This window comes from Panthera leo, chromosome A2, assembly GCF_018350215.1.
Source record: "Panthera leo isolate Ple1 chromosome A2, P.leo_Ple1_pat1.1, whole genome shotgun sequence".
NCBI lineage: Eukaryota > Metazoa > Chordata > Mammalia > Carnivora > Felidae > Panthera > Panthera leo.
The window spans coordinates 56,143,060-56,159,958 of record NC_056680.1 but is presented as its reverse complement, the minus strand read 5'-3'; the positions used below and the strand labels follow the sequence as shown (position 1 = coordinate 56,159,958).

Sequence of the window (16,899 nt, the reverse complement as noted above, 5' to 3'; positions counted from 1 at the left end):
TGTGTTGACTGGAAGCACTGAGAACGAAAACTGCTTTTCCCTGAAGCCCCGCAAACCGAAGCCAGACCACCCGAGGTACATGTGACAGAAAAGTGGCCCGGTGATCTAAGGGCCACTCAGAAAGATCACCAGAGACACACGGATAGCTGAACAAGCTGATTGCAGCCTTCCTGACTGGACAAGCTGCCATCGGATCATCCAGACGTGGACGTGTTCACGGATGGGGACAGTTTCACGGGTCAAAGACAAGGAAGAGCTGGGTGCAGTGGTGACCCATCAGCTATCGTCTGCTGCGGAAGATGCCACAAAGTGGACCGACTGCCCAAGGGAACCATGCTGGCAGCCCGTCGAAGACTCCAAGACCCTCTGGAAGAGCTTTAGTGCCAAAGATAGACTTAACTACATATCAACCCCAACGTCCCTTGGAGGACCAAAGAGGAGTTAAGTAAGGAGTGGGGGTTTGGACACCGTGCTGGCATTGACACCGGCTGGAAATAGAATGAATCCTTACCCTAGAGCATCTGATGAAAGAAATAATTAGCCACATTCCTCGAAGCACCCGTTATGGGAAAGATGCCACTCTCCAGTGGATCCAGAAGTATACTGCGGGCTCCGATTTCAGCGAAATGCTACAAAAGGCAACGCTTGTGCTAAAAACAATCCTAAGACTGGGTGCCCACAAGTTCTCAAGGGTATACAACTGAGAGGCCCTAAACCTGGGGAAGACCGGCAGGCAGCCTTTCCCGGAATGCAAAGAACAATGGGAAATTCTCGGGGTTTGCTTGCATCTGCAGACACCTTTATCAACGGGATTGAGGTTCCTCCCTGCTGTTCAGAGAAGGCCTCGGGAGTTGTCAAAATGCTTTTAAGCGAGATCATTTCTAGGTTTGGATTGCCGCTAATAATTCAGAGTGACAATGGAGTGACAACCACAGCGTCCAAGGCCTTGGGCATTCAGTGGAAATCACATGCTTCCTGGAGACACCGAGACAGTGGAAAAAGGGAAAAAAATGAACTTTGGCAAAGCTCTGCCAAGAAACCCACTTCACTTGGGAACAACCCGTGCCATCTGCCCTGCTTTGGGAAAGAGTGGTCCCTAGAAGAGGGCTTGGTTTAAGCCCCTGTGGAATGTTATATGGAAGACTTTCTATGTCCTTTTCGTGACCTAGGAGTTGCTGGCGGGGCTCCCACCAGTGATTTGGATACTATCAGGTACATCCAGGGCCTGAGTTTGCTTCCGGCAGGCTGATGTACCTCACAGATGTGTCTTCACGCTGCCTGAATCCCTTAGTGACATCCAAAGGTGTCACTAAAGATGTCAGTAAAGACCTGAAGAGCGGGAGCCCAGAGGACCAGCTCCGGCCTCACTGGACATGTCAGACCCTGCGAGGTGCTATTGACCCCCCCACTCCTCCGAAACTACAGGGAATTGAGCCGTGGATTCACACTTGAATGACAAGAATCCACAGGTTCCCTACACCCTGTCAGCAGGGAGGAGGTCGAAAGGGACCCGGCTCAGACCAGTGAGCCTCTGCCGGACCTGAACGTCCGACTCAGGGTAACTGGTCCAAGGGAATCAAGCCATGAGTACAACATGCTACCTGTTGTTCTCTAGTACCCCTAAAACCCTAGACACAACATGGTCCAGGAACTATTGACCAAAGGACAAAAATCCCGGTAATGCAGAACATTCCTTTCCACCCCGAAGTTTCCACTTGTCTAACCCCAGTCTTCACCCCACCTCAGCAGGAAGTAACGGCCGCGGCCGGGTCGTGGTCCCAATACCCACAAGAATGAGGACGGATCAAAAGACCCTGGGGACTGAAAAGGGTAACCAAAGGGTTAGCGGCCGCAACTTTGTACCCTGACCTTTTTCCTTTGCCACTAAGTACCCCTGACTCTCCTCCCCTAGGGAGGTGGATGTGAGGCTCGCCCTCCTGCCTCTGGAATAAACTCTTGCTTTGCTTTATACTCCATGTCTCAGTGATGGTCTTGATGCGCATCAGGCAGATGAATTTGGGTTCACTACACACGGCAGGCACTCAGTAAAGACCGCTGAACCCACGTGGACTCTGACGCTTGGAGAGTTCAGTGTCTGGTCCGTGGTGACGCAGGGTAGGACGAGGAGAAGGCTTTGATTTCAGAACTGTAGTGCCTCTACTCCCATCCACAGTGCTAAGAAGTTTCTGCTCTCCTCCCAAGGCCACCTGCTCAGCCCTCGGCACAGCACTTCCGTGGCCCCAGCCCCTGTCCCTGCTTTGGAGCCAGCTCCCCATTCCGACCTGGAGGTGACAGACAGCTCAGCCCTGCTTGCCCAGCTCCACCAACATCCCAGCCTCATCTGCCAACTTTGGCAATTTTCATACCACCTCGCACACAAAATAAATTGCACGCTCCCATTTTGGGTTTGGGGGGAGAAAAGGCCCAGTCAGTTCATTACAAAGGCTGCCTCGCCTTGGCACGGAGTGGTGGGAGATGTTCACAGGAAAACGGATTAATTTGGACTCATTGCTTTCCCTTCCACGTCCTCGTGCCAATTAAGACAACGCTTGTAACCAAGCCCACCTTCTCCAGAAGCAGCCCCCACACTCCCCAAACAAGCAGTCCTCAGGTTTCACTGGCTGGCTGCTCAGGGTCCTGAGAAGCTTGCTGGGACCTTTGGAAAATGCCAGTCAGGGTTTTAGGATTCTTCTGCCAGGGGTGGGGGGTTTTGGGTGGGGGGTGGGGGGACCTACGGGAACTGCTTGGTTCGGTGTTTCTGAGCTCACACTGGTGAGCTGGGCACAGCCGAATACTGGACGCGGCCTGCTTGGACAGAGGCTGGGTGTCCAGGCTGCCTGCTGGAATCACGCGGGAAGGGGGCAAAATTCAGAGTCTCGGGCCCCGCCCCCCGACCCTACCGAGTCAGACACGTCAAGGACAGGGCCTGGAAATCTGTACCTTCCACAGGCACCAAGGACAGGACCTGGAAAGGCTTAGGGTGGGAAGTCTCAGATCTGCATTTGAAAGCCGTGTTATCTAGGGAAGCTGTTCAGCATTTCTCTACCCCAGTCTCCCAGAGCTCAAACACTGGGGCGCACCATAACCCTCTTGAACGGGTGGGGTTGGTTGTACAGGTGCGGTGAGGCCCCGACCCATGGCGGACACTCATTACCTGGTACTGATTCCTATCAGTGAACATGACTGAGTTCATTTCAAGGGGTTGATGAGAAGCAAAGGTGATGCTTTGGTGCTGTGGAAAGTCCTTGTGCCTTAACTACAGCATCAGCACTGGCCCCGGGCCCTCCACCCAGCTAATCATTCCTTCAGACTCCAAACTCTGCATCACTCTTCTTGTCCCACCTCCCCCCGCCACCCCCACCCCGAACCCCCTGAAACCAGTAAATCATTATCATTAGAAGGTTCAAAGTTGGGAGCCTCCACAGGCTCCTTCGGAATGGAGTGAAAACCAGACACACACCCCCCGGGAACAAGGGAGCCAAGTCCTAGGTCTGCAACATGGTCAAAACCGAGTCGTTTCATTGGTGGAAAATGAATACGTCTGAGTTTGCACCTGTCTCGCCCGGGGGAAAAGTAGCCAGTGCGCCAACGCAAATGGGCGTCTCCCGGCAAAACCCGTTCCCTGCTGCTCGGGGAGGGTCAGACTGCCAGAAAGGCTGCGGCCTTCAAAACCTGTTTCATGTGGTTTGTCCATTTTTGGGGTGTTTCAGCTGTCCCATTCTGTTGGAAGCCTGGGTTTGAACATGAAATGGGTTTTGTTTCTCCAGCAAATTTCAAGGAACGCCAGGGGATCCTGGAACTGGATCCCACATTACAAGCAGATGCTCCCTTCACACCTGAATCTCCTCCCCATGACCCCAGAAAGTGTGGGTCACCCCTCTGCTCTCTGAATACAAAAACGGGGAGGGGGTTGGAGCTCTTTTTAGAGATAAGAAGATGACACGTGTTTCTCTCGATGTTAACATTGCCGCGGCCAATGAACTTGCAGTGCGGGGATAACACTCAGAATGTCTAACCAGATGGGCCCTTTAGCACCTGTTGTGACCAGAGGGCTGTGGCAATGCAGGAAAGGCTGGGAGAGCCGTCGTAGCTGGCCAGCAGCCTTGCAACGGCCTCCCACTCTGTCCAGGCTGTTGCAAGCATGGATTCAGAACATGTACCCAGATGATGGAGCTGGAATTTGCGGGAAGCTAACTTCCTGTCAGTGTGAAATGTCTCAGGCAGTGATGAGCCCCCATCCCCGGAAAGGTGCAAGCAGGAGCTGATCCTCTAGCAGGGATGTAACAGGAGATGCTCAACTACACGGTGCGCTCTGCCTCTTCCATGTGGTACAGATCTCACGACCACGTGCTGGGAGTGAGAATCCCACTTCGTGGACTCGCAGACCCTTCTCCCTTCCGGGAGTGCATTTCCACAGAAATGCCGTGCACAGACCTGCGGCACCTCCCTGCATTGTCCCCGTGGTCCTGGGTGGCTACCACCCACGCCAGGCCTGGCACACCCTGCCTCACTGAGGGGACCGGGCCATGCCTCACTCAGTCCGTTACATAACTGGCCGCTTCTGAAAAGGCGCTGTACCGAGTCACAAGGGTTAGCAAACTAGTTCAAGGTAATTTATGACTCTGGGATGCTCGGGTTTCTAAATACAACAGACCACTACAAACTGCAAAAGCTTCGAGCTCTCTCCCCAAGGGAGACTGCCCGGCCCAGCCCGGGGCAATGGTGCTGACGCCAGGTGGGCAGGACGAGCTGGCACACTAGCAGGCCTGGCTGGCTTAACTCACTATGAGCCCCAGGGAGGCACTCCTGGAGGCCTCGTGAAGACGGCTCCCCCCCCCGCCCCCCCCGCACCGCTGCCATTCTTCCCTCCCTTGTCTCTGGTATGCATGAGAAGGTGATGAAGATTTTTCTCCTGTGCTGTGATGGCACCAAAACCACAGTGCATTCGGGGTTGCTACATCCTAGTTGGCTTGTTTCTCTTTTTTAATGCTAATAATATTGATTTTGGGTACAGTGGATCTCAGGCAAGGGAAACTCCAGTAAACGAAAGCTGACTCTAGTCCAACGTGGCTGATGTTTCTTTTTTCCTCGGCGGTGGCAGGCCCTGCCTGCCTTTCCATCTGCCCAGTGCTGGCCTTGAACACCCGGAGTGGCTTCTCTGCATGCTCTCCTGTGGGCTGCCTTCCTGCCTTGGTGCTGGCGCCCAGAGCTCAAGACCCATTTGTGTCTGCAAGAGGACTGTGGTCTCTGCCCTTGCTCCGCTGAGCTCTGGCTGCCGCCTGCATCCAGCATCCGTTCCCAGCACCCCCGTCCCGGCTCCAGGCCGACCTCATCTGGGGCCTGCTACCAGGTACAGTGACCCTCCCCTTCCCTTGCAGACATCAACTGTGAGTCAGCACTGAATGCAGGTCCCCAGTATACCCATACCTTGCCAGCCTCATCCTCAGTGCACACTCCCAGCTAGGAGTAGGGATTCGGGGTGAGTGAGACACAGCCCCGTCCTCAGGCCCTGGCCTTTCTGACTCAGGAGGCTGACACACACATGCACCAATGAGGGACACGAGTACACTGTCTTCTGTGACGGGGGGCGGGTGAGCCTGGGAGAGCCCAGAAGAAGCCTGGAGGGCTTCCTGGAAGAGGTGGTGCCAAAGGTGTGCGATGTTCCATATGACCTCTGCAGTCCTTGGGTGTAAGCATCCCAGAGAAAGACACCTCCATGGGGACTGTTGAGTCTACCGCTACTGGCTAGGTGGCATTTGGTGACAAAGTAACAAATGGTCCGAGCTTCCTCTGCCTAGTCCTGGATTGTTGGGGGTCTGGTTTCTTCAGGGCGACAGAGACACAGCCATGGCTGACTGTTCTGGGGCCCTGGCTCCTGCCTTGCTCCTCTCTCCAGAACACGGGACACTGCGGTTGACCCCTAAACAGCTCTGTTCCTCCACCCCCCTGTCTCCCTACCCTTTGCACTGTGATGGGGCAGCTCTTCCCATCAGGGGTGGGGTCTAGATCCCCCCGCTTTGAATCTGCGCTGGCTCCGTGACTTGCTCTGGCCAACAGAATGTGGTGGAAATGATGCCGTGCCAATTTCAGGCGTAGGCCTCAAAGAGCCTCGTGGCCTTGCGTGCCCACCCTCTCGGGACCCTGGCACCACCATGTGCAGAAGCCCAGACGGCCTCCTGGAAGAATGGGACACATGTAGCCTACTCACCACCACCCCTAGTCGCCCCGGCCAACAGCCAGGCAGAAATCAGCCGACCCCTGCCATCGACCACACAGGCTTGAGGGAGCCCGGAAGACCTGCCCGACCAGCTAGCTGCTCAGCTAAGTCAACAGTTGGTGCAAGCTGCTACATTTCAGGGTGGTTATTCCGCAGCAGCAACTAACTGATCCAGGCATCCCAGCATTCTGGGCAGGATGCACAGGCTGCAGGATTTATAGGCAGAGGCCTGGCTGCAGGCAGATGGACTGGCTGGCCTCGGGACCTTCACCTGGCCCTCAGGTTTGCTGTTACCTGGGTTCCGCTCTACAGCTGGATCTACAGTCAGCACAGTTACGACCAAGGTATAGTTGGCCCGGGAGTGGCTGCGCCTAAGCCATCTGGCCTCCTCTACGGTTTCCTGGACCTACCCAGGGCCTTCCAGCCGCTTTCCATGACACTCCAGGTGAAACCCAAATGCCTCACCATCCCACACGATGCTCCCTACTCCCACCCTGCTCCCAGCTTTGCGCCTCTCACTGCACTCCAGACATACCTGCCTCCAACCCATAAGACCCAACCTGACCTCCGCGCCTTTGCATGTGCAGCTCTCCTGACTAGCATGCTCTTCCCGGATACCCGCACGGCTCCTCCCCATTTCCTTCAGGCTCTGACCCAGTAGGCTTTGTTAAACAAACCGGAGATCACAGATCATTCTTACCAAATGGCCTGCGTCACTGTCTGCACACTCCTCCTGCTTTATTTCTTTTCAGAGCAATTAGCATGACTGGGTGCAAAAGTGTCCACATTGTGAGACATCCAGAGGGAGCCAGCGAAGGTTAGGAAGGGAGGGTGGGATGCTGAGAAAGACGTCGGCATTGGGACCTTCATAGCACACAGCCACTGACTGGGAGCCGATGTGTCCTGAAGCAGCCTGCCACCCCCCACTGCCAGGCAAACCAGCAGAGACACTGTTGGCAGTGCTTCAGCCACATGTAGGAGCCGGTATCGCACTCGGCAGCACAAGCCCAGATTTATGGCCATGGCATAACTGCTTACAAGTGTCATGCAGGTGACACGTGTTTGTCAAAAACACCTCGTCTTGAGGTGGCCACAGAGAGCAGTTCCCTGGAACACAAGAGGCTTCACAAAGCAAGGTGTCCCTGGGGCTCCTGCCTTCTGAAACCCCTTAATCGAGGGCCCACCATTTAGGGCCCTTCTCAGAGTTTCTAGAGCCTACAAAAGAGAGAAGTCTCTCACTGGAGCTGGGACTTCCTGGCCGCAAACAGGAGCAACACCGGCTGGCCTGGCTCAGCCTCGGAAGCTGGGGAGGGCACCCTCCAGGGCCAAGGAGGCCCAGGGCAGGCCCAGACCCACCATGGATCCAGGGTTCAGGGACAAAGCTCTTCTGCACTCCGTGAGGGGCCCCATGGCAGACCCATCCCCAGGTCCTGGACCAGTCACCAGGAGGGAGAGCTAGGGCCCGGTCGGGGTCCAAAGGGACCATGCAGTCTCGTGGTAAACAGTGGAGTCTGGAGCCTCATAACGGCTCTGAGCCTCAGCTTCCGCATCTATAAGATGAGTGTAAAAACAGTGTCTCCTCACAGGGTGGCAAGGACCCCACAGAATGCTCAGACCGGGCCCCGGCACATCACAAACGCTGCAGAAGTGAGTTGTCATCCACATCATCAGAGGCCATGACTCTGCATCACTCAGACCGAGGGTGGAGCCTTCCCGGCAAGGATTCGACTCTGTTCCAGGTTTGAGGGTGCTGGGGTACTGCTCCCAGGGCTCTCCCTCCCCTTACCGGACAAGGAGCCGGTGGGGAGCGAGAGGCAGGAGTTAAAGCTCAGCTGCTTCATCATCAAAAGGACAGCAGGAGGGATGAGGCAGGGGTGAGAAGCAGAGGTGGCAGGAGGTTTTCAGGCCCCCAGGAACAATGTGCCCAAATGGGTTTCACACCAGCTCAGGGGAGCCCATGGGACGGAAACGGAAAGGCAGGCTGTCATGTCTGATCCCTCCACCGACAGCCCCAGGGTCCTGGGTCCCAACCCACCAGCCCTACTGTGCACAGCCAGACACCAAGACGAAGGAACACAGAACCCGCCTTCAGAGAATCGGAGACAGACTCCACATTGGGGTCACCCAACATGGTTGTTGTGTGGCCATTACAAACTCAACCCTCCTCTGTGTTCCTGTTTCCTCATCCTCACAAAAACATCCATGGATGGGGCGCCTGGGTGACTCCATTGGTTAAGCGTCTGACTCTTGCTGTCAGCCCAGATCACGATCTCACAGTCAGGGGACCCAGCCCCACATTGGGCTCTGCACCGACAGCATGGAGCCTGCTTAGGATTTTCTCTCTCTCTGCCCCTTCCCCACTCTCTCTCTCTCTCCTTCTCAAAAAATGATAAAGAAAGAAACATAGAAAAAAAATCCATACATGGCTACACAGGGCCTCCTGGGGCACCTGCACATAGCAGGGATCGCAATGGTAAGAAGAAGGAGAGGAGAGAACACGCGGACAGCAGGCATGAATTACTGCAGGTGTGCTACAAATGATCAGAGATCTGAAGAGCTCAATACTTAGGAGTTTTAAAAAGGCTTCTTGATATGTGACTGGAGAAAGGCGCCCCAGTTAGTAAACGGTGCTGGAACATCGGAACCAATTCCAGACACATTAAAAATCTATATTTGAAAGAGAGAAGTTGAAGAGGGGGATATTCTGGGGGAATATCTTTCCAAACTTGGGGTTGGGAACAATTTCTTTAACAAGGTGTTAAAAGCTCAGTAAGCATAAAAAAAAAAAATCGATAGGTTTGACTGCAGTAAAGTGTAAATTTCCCTTCACCAAATGACGGGTGAAAAGACAAATCACTAAAAGCAGAAGACCTCTGGCATATGTACAACTAGCAAAGGATCAGTATCCAGAATACATAAAGAAGTCCTACAAATCCACAAGAAGAAGAGAGGCAATGAGCAAAAAGACCACAGCAGGCACGTCGTAGAGGAGGAAACGGAGTGCACAGATGAACACGGGAAAAGCTGCCCGATGTCACGAGGATGCAGGGAAGTGCAAGGTAAGGTCCCCGTGAGAGATTTCACATCCATCAGGCTCACAGTGAGGAAGACATGTGACATCTGACAGCACCGAGGGTCTGAGAGGATGTAGATCAGCTGGCACCCACGGTTGATGAGCGTGAAACTTGGTCTGGCCACACTGAAAACCACTTTGGCCTTTTCTTGTTAGGTTGACCAGTCCCATACCTTAGAACCCTGCAAATCCACTCCCAGGAGTCACACAAGGCACACCCGAGAAGAGTTCGTCGCAGCACTGTTAGCAAGAGGAGGGGGAGAAAGGAAATGACCCAGATACTCATTGACAGAGCAATGCAAAAAGAAATTGTAGCACAGTCACACATTTTCTTTCCACACTGGTGACAGCGAACTCCAGCTACACAGCAGCACAGCTCAAGCGTAGAGACAGGGAAATGTTGAGTACAAAAATGCAAATTTTAGAGATCTACGTACAGAGAGCAAGTTTTTAGAGCTTGAGAACAAAGAAGCAATCTAATGTTTAGGCTTATTCAGTCGGCCTGTGAGCAAGAGAATGGCAAACAAACAAACACCAAATTGCAGAGAGGGGTGACCTCCAGGCAAGGAGAAGATGGAAGTGACTGGGAATGTTCTAGTTCTGGAGTTGAGCTGCGGGCCCACGGATGTTCATTGTCCCACCATCCTTCATAATACACGAATCACACGAAGTATTAAAACAGAACAGAGGCAAAGGAGAAAAGCAAGAAGAGAAACATGGTGTGGGTCCAGACACATCCAGTATGATTTCCTTGTCACACACATAGTTGACTGTTTTCACGTGGTGTCACGGGGGTACCAAGAGTTCCGTCGAGAGGCCAGAGCGGGAAGTGAAAGGACAGGCAATTGGACGAGGGCATTCTTCCCTCTGGGCCTCAGTTTCTCCATATGCAAAATAAGGGGGTGTGCCAGGAGTGGCAAATGGCTGGCGTGCATAACCCAGGTCTCCCCTTCCTCACCCGCTGCGGACACTACTCATGGATTGCAGCACTGTTTCACATGGAGCACAGACACGCAGCGTTGGGCTCCGCAGCTGGGCCCTGCAGGCTGCCAGGGATGCCAGTCTGAGAGGGCACACTAAGTGATACCTACGTGCTGATCTCGAGAGGGTCCCTCCAGCTGTGGCCTGGAAGGTTCTGAAGCCTCACACCAGCAGGCACTAGCTAGTCTGAGAGGCAGGGGCCCTAGGGAGGAGCCGACTGGCTTTGGAACTGACCCTAGCCGGACCCTGGCAGTGTGCAGCCTCAGCTTCTACACTGCCCACGCCTGTGGCCTCCGGTCCGCTGCGGGGGGGGCCCCTGTCCCCCCCCGCCCCCCATTATCTGACCAGAGCCCGTGCTCCCATCCGTCGGGTGGGCAGGCTCATGTCTACGCTCTGCGGGTGAGCTCTGCTGGACCTGAAAATGGCAAGACGGGCAGAGGGCCAGGCAGGAGCTCAGCATCACCCTCCAGCCCAGAGAGCCGTGGAAACGGCCCCGTTGTGCCAGATTCAACCAGCTCTCTGAGGCAGGAGGATGGCATTCCTTGCACCACCGCCTAGGCCTGCCTGGGCCTGCAGGCCTTTGCTCCTGTGCTCCCCTCCATACCTGTCCCCCCCCGCCCCTGCCTGTCCCCTCTTCCTCCCCTTATGGTCCCAGCTCACAAGACTCCTCCTTGGTTGTGCTATTCCATCTACCTCCCACCCCCACCCCCCAGGGAGTGCTGACGTCCCTCCTCTAGACAACCACCACACAGAGGTCAGCTTTTCCGAGGAGAGCTTGTGTGCTGGGTCTGGTCCAGTTCTGTGGGTGTCTGTCCCCTCCAGTATGGGGAGCCCAGCAGGGTCCACCTCACAACCCGCGTGAAAACAATACCATCAAACAGCCACAATTCCTTGGAATCAATGGGCTTCTCCGAGAACTGTCCACCTACTGCCTAAGCTGCACAGCCAGTGAGGTTGGCAGTCGGGGAATGGTACCTCCCTCCCTATTCCAACAGCGAGAAACTCAAGGGCCACAGAGGGGGGTGACTTCTCCAGCATCACTGCCCACCCTCCAACCTTCTGGGAGGCTGAGAAGCTTTTCTGTCATGTCCCATCAGGGCCCTCAAACCCCAGGAAACACCTCATTTCCCCAGAGCAGGGGCCTGCTGAGTGACCACAGCCCCTAATCATGGAGCATCTGGTTTCATCCGTGTCCCTGCGGATTCTTGTAATAACAAGATCATGTGGAGAGACATCATACCCAGGGACGTGATGCTTCGGCGATTCGTCTCTCTGTCATTTTGTTCACCTGATACACGTTTTAAATGACTACTGGGCTCTGTACACGGGAAGCCTTGATTCACTAGAAAGAACCGTGGTGGGTTTTCTTAGAAGACAAAGTCAGGAATTTAAGGCATCCAGACGTGTCCAATGAGCAGAGTGGAGACAAAGACGTCTCTCCCGCTGCTGTGTCCGGGAACACAGCTGCCCACACACGCCCACCACACCCTCGGATCAGAGCCTGCCACTGATATTCACAGTGTGAAAGGGCTTGGAACCCACTGTCATCTTTGTCACCATCCCTCGACCCCAGGAAGCAAACACCATGAGCTTGCAAAGGCACTCCAACAGGAACGCTCACTTGTGTTCCCAGGAATACACACAGACGCCAGATATTTACTTCTGGTTCCAACTTCTCCTGGGTTCATCCTCTTTCAAGTCCTGGAAACTCTGGACACCACTTCTTGCCCTACAATCCCTCCATCAGATCCCCCCATCGCCCACTCTCCCAGGAGGCTCCCCCCACCTGGACACCTCCAAATCCTCCTCAAAGCCATCTCTGACTCCCCCTCTTCCTTGCCTTCTCGCTGGCCTCTTTACACTAATTTCCTGCTAGAACGATCATAATGGGTTCAAATGCTGCTGCTTGCACACCTATCTCCCCCGTCACGGGGCAGGTTGTGGGAGCAGGGCGCAGGGCTGATGTACCCCCTTACCTCCAGCCCCTCAGCATGGGCCCGGGCACATTGGTGGGGGGTGGAGTAGGGCCTCAAAGAAGCATGATCTAAATCCCTGGGCTCTGTTTTCCTCAAACTTAGAGTGTAGTGAAAGAGCTCTAATGACAAAGAAGGTAAATTCTAGGTATTCTGAACAGGGACCAGGCAATCCTTTCCTGAGTATTTCACAGTGAAGCCAAGACCTCATTGGTGAGTAACTGTCAACTGCCCAACAGTGGGAGTGAAGAACTTTCCCAGGAGAGACAGAATCACAGACAAATGTTGTAAGGAGGGAGGGAGCAACTTGAGTAAGGACCGAAAGGCCAGTGGTGCCTCAGCAAAGCAATGGGGCGATGGGCAAGAGTTCATGGATTACGCGTATCGGTTAGGTTAGGATGGGTTACGCTGCATAACACACAATTCTCTAAATCTCAGTGGCCTACAATAAAGTTTCTTTATGTCTCAGACTACATGCACATGTGGCTCTCCTTCGTCTCCTCTCCCCTCTGGACTCAGGTTGACAGAGCAGTCTGTCTCTATGTGGAATATTGCCATTGTCGTGGAAAAAGGAAAAGAAAAGTGGTAAAGTACTCACTGGTTCTTAACGCGTGTGCTCACATCTGTTTTCACTGTTCAGCAGCCCCTCTGCCATGCCCGAGGACAACATGGGCCGTGCTGTATAATCCTCCAACCGAGCAGGGCACTTCGATACAGGGCACCGAATGTGGGGGAGTGGTAATCCAGTTCCACACCGTGCTTATGATTTTGACGTCTTTCCTAGGATCAGTGAAATCTGTTGAATAAACTGTTCATTTCTAAAAATCCCTCTGGCTGTAGTGAGAGACACAGATTGGAAATGGGCAAGGGTGGGATTCGGGAGAAAATTCAGGAGGCTGCCTCAGTTTCCCAGGCAAAAAAAAAAAGAAAAGTACTTTACACTAGGGTCATGGCAGTGGAAATGGAGAGAAGCCAAGAGATTTAAAAGATGGAAGGGTCTAGTGATGTACAAAGAGGAGCAGAGGTGAGTGAATGTGTGACCCCATAATGGCGAAAAGGTACAGCAGGTTTGGCTTCTCATGTCTTAAACAGTTGCTGGCTCCCATCTTTGGGGAGGACCAGCTACTCTATTCTCTGCTTGTCCTTGGGCTCTCTATGTTCTCCTAAGAAATCTCCCTTCTTGCTTGAAAAAAAAAAAGGCTGAGCTAAATCAAGATGGGAAGACATGGATGTGGTGAGCAGCCGAGTGAGCTGACAAATGAGTGACACAGTGACCAGGGGAATTAATTCATGTCTCCAAGTGTTCACAGAGTGAAGAGAAACTAGACCCAAGCGGAAGAAAAAGAAAGTCCTCCCACTGGGCATGCCTCAAAAGGATCCCTCGCCTCCCTACTGACACATCAGGCATCTTTCTTCTTCCACGGGGCTATGACCAATTTCGGCTATAACAGAGAAAGGGGAGTGGGTGAGAGAAGAAGAAGGGAGGGACAGGGAGGCAGAGGAAGGATGGGCTCCATGGACATATAGCAACCTCTATAGAATCCTCTCGTCTCCTCCATGTGGCCTCCCTCCCTATGCTTTCTTTTCAGATTTCCAGACTTGACTTTCAGTGGTGGGAGGGCTTGGGATTCACAAATACCTCAAAAGAGAATTTCTGTAGCAGCAGCATTAGGCCACCTTACAGGAAATTAGAGCCTTGGGGTCCACACAGGCACAGAAAGCCGCGGGGTCTCCTCTGCCCTGGGTGTTCTCAATAGCCAAGAAGAGGAAGGTTCAGACACAGAACTGTATGGCACCTCCTCGGCCCCTCCCCGACCCATGATCCCAGTGCACCTGGGGCCGATCAGCTCAGGGTAGGGGCCACATCGATTCCTGCCACCTCCCTGAGCCGGAGCTGTCTGCATGCTCAGATACCATCGGCTTCCCTTTAGGCAGATCAATAGCTTCCACTGGTTTCCAATTTGTGTTTCCAGAAATTCATCTCCCAGCCACCTTTTTAATTAACCCCCTCCACCACACCTGGGGCACAGATACATCACCCGCCCTGGGCCGCCTCTGCAGACCACAGACCACGAGGCTCCGCGAGCCACAGGGGAGCTGCAGGTGTGTTTAAAGCTGCTTCCCGGTCACCGCAGGAGCTGACCCTGCTGGCTGGATGCCATCCACTCTGTCCCCTGCTCCTCGCTGAACCCCCGTGGAAGGGGCTGGGTCCTCCCTCACAGAAAGAAAGCAGGTGATGAGAGGCCAAGGCAGTGTCCTGAGGTCCCCCAGCTGGCAAGAGCTAGGACAAGTGCACCTTTGAGGCAGGCAATTGGCAAAGCGCTCCCCAGATGCCGCAGGACAATGGGGTCTGGCTGGTCCCGCTGCCCACACCCCATTGTGACCCACCCTGTCACCTCCCCCCACTACCGTACCTCCACTGTGACTCTGCATCGTGTGTCTGCCTCCCCAGCTCCCCACCCCCATGCCACCTCCTGGGGCACGGGACCCTTCTTATTTTGGAACCCAGCATCGGCCTGGGGTAATCAGTCTCCATTTTTTTTTTAGCGCTTGCTGTATGCCAAGTATGGTTCTGAGCTCTTTATGCATTTAATCCTGAGCACAGCTCCACGAAATTGTGCCTGTGAATGAGGCCAAGTAATGTGCCCAAAGTCACACAGCAGCAGGAGGTGGGGCAGGGAATCCAGCCTTCACCACGCCATGCCCTTAACCCTGGGGCAACGCTGCTTCTCTGTGGCACAGCGGGCTAACCCGCTGTGAGCACATGAGTGGGTGTTGGGGGAGAATCCACGGATCTGCACTGCCTGGTGCCTCCTACAGGGGGCTATGGCCCATGGGCCCCTGATTCATCCGCATCAGATGAAGTCCCCTTCTCACTCCCGTGGAGCATGGCTGGGCCCCGAGTACACACTCCAAACACATTCATAAAACCAGTGACCGGACAGACGTCTGGGGGTGGGGGGATCAGCCATTATGGAAGTTCGAGGCCTTGGAGTTCACCCTCTCACAATCCTACGTGTGCATCCACTTCTCCCAAATACATCATCTCAGATCTGCTTGAGGAGATGTCCAATGCCAGCTCCGTGGCCCATTAAAGCTAACCAGCCGTGCGGAGTTAGCAGAAATGATGAAAATAGTTGAAGAGTCGGGTGGCTTTATGGGAAGGCTTACATCTTAATGAAATGCCAGCCCAAAGCAACAGTGAACATGTGAGATGCCACAAAGCTGGCAGATCCCTGGCCACTCTTCGCTGCTTTTGCCATTTTTGATGTGAAGAAGGTGTGGCTTGGCTCAGGTGACCACCAGGCAACAGAGGCCTCGGGGCCTCCGTGTGACCCCAGAGGTCATCCAGGAGCCAGAAGAAAGATGAGCCAGGGCTGATCAGGGCCGTGGCTAGAGAAAAGCAACACCATTTCCCACTCTAATGGCAAAGTCCAGGCCCTCTAGGGATCACTCAGATAAGTAAAGGCAGCGGGCAGGTAGATGCTTCCTACTTGTTTAATCTTCCTAGGAATCAGTTCAGGTGAGACTTACTGTCTCCATTTTATGCACGAAGAAACTAAACAGGCTCCAAGAGGTCAAGTGCCTCACCAAAGGCCACACAGCGGGTAGGTGACAGATATCACAGGATTAGGACCAAAGCGGGTTCCATTACTCACGTTCCAAGAGGAAGCATTGCCCAACATCAAGAGGGAACCCCAAATATGGCCTCAGGGTGGTCAGTGCTTTCTTAACAGTATGGTTTTACCAGGACCTCCACTCAAGGTCTAGGACTCTGCCTCTGACTGCCTGATCTCCCAGAACTTTGAGCCGCGGGGTCTGTCACTCCAGGTAAGCCCCCGTGGCCACAGACGAGATGATGGAGCCCTTTGCTCGCTGCCAGCTGGCCTCAGAATGTGGCTCAGCAAGACACGCGAGGGACCCATACCTCCCCACACTGTGTGCCAGCCTGGCCTGTCACAGCCTGCAGCCAAGCTCCCGGGTCCTTCACCCAGTGAGCCCAGGGGACCAGCCCCTCGTGCCGCCACGGATACCTTACAGCCTTTAAATTCTAAAAGCCTAGAAAATCACAGCATGGTACAAACGAAACGAAAGTCACCCATAATCTCACCACCTGGAATGAACCACTCTGCCTTTTTGTGAATTTTCTACTGGTCGTTTTTTCAAGGCATTTTGTGTTAGCTTTTTCGTGACCACTGTTTCATGAGCATCCTTCTGCCTCATGTTTTAAAAACTCTACTTTTGTTTTTTGAGAGAGAGAGAGAGAGAGAGAGAGAGAGCGCGTGCTGGAGCCAGGGAGGGGCAGAGGAAGAGACGGAGAGACTTAAGCAGGCTCCGCATTTAGCGTGGAGCCCCAATGTGGGGCTTCGATCTTGCGATGCTGGGATCACGACCTGACACAGAACCAAGAGTCAATGCTCAACCGACTGAGCCACCCAGGCGTTCTCCTTTTTAATCACTCCCTTCAACACCAGCATGTGGCTGGGATGTAAATCATGAATGGAAACCTCTATTTTTAGAGAGCAGTGTTCTTGCTGACACTTGGGGGTGCGAGAGCTATGTTGTCAGCCGTTTCCTCGTTTCCGTCTACGAGGAGATCCTTCAGGAGCATTGCAAGAGGCAGAATTATGGGTCAGAATTGTGGACACTTCGGG

General features: G+C 53.9%; 1 long non-coding RNA gene across 3 annotated transcripts in view; it reads right to left on the bottom strand.

Moving 5' to 3' along the window:
• The window catches only part of LOC122204486, a 92,728-nt gene that overhangs the window by 49,341 nt on the left and 26,488 nt on the right, over window positions 1-16,899 (bottom strand). For 2 of the 3 annotated variants that reach the window (XR_006195689.1, XR_006195690.1), the window contains exon 3: window positions 12,843-13,024. This is a non-coding gene — a long non-coding RNA (uncharacterized LOC122204486). Of the gene's footprint in view, window positions 1-9,765; window positions 9,936-12,842; window positions 13,025-16,899 lie in introns of those variants that run through there. The other variant, XR_006195691.1, reaches the window with a different exon arrangement.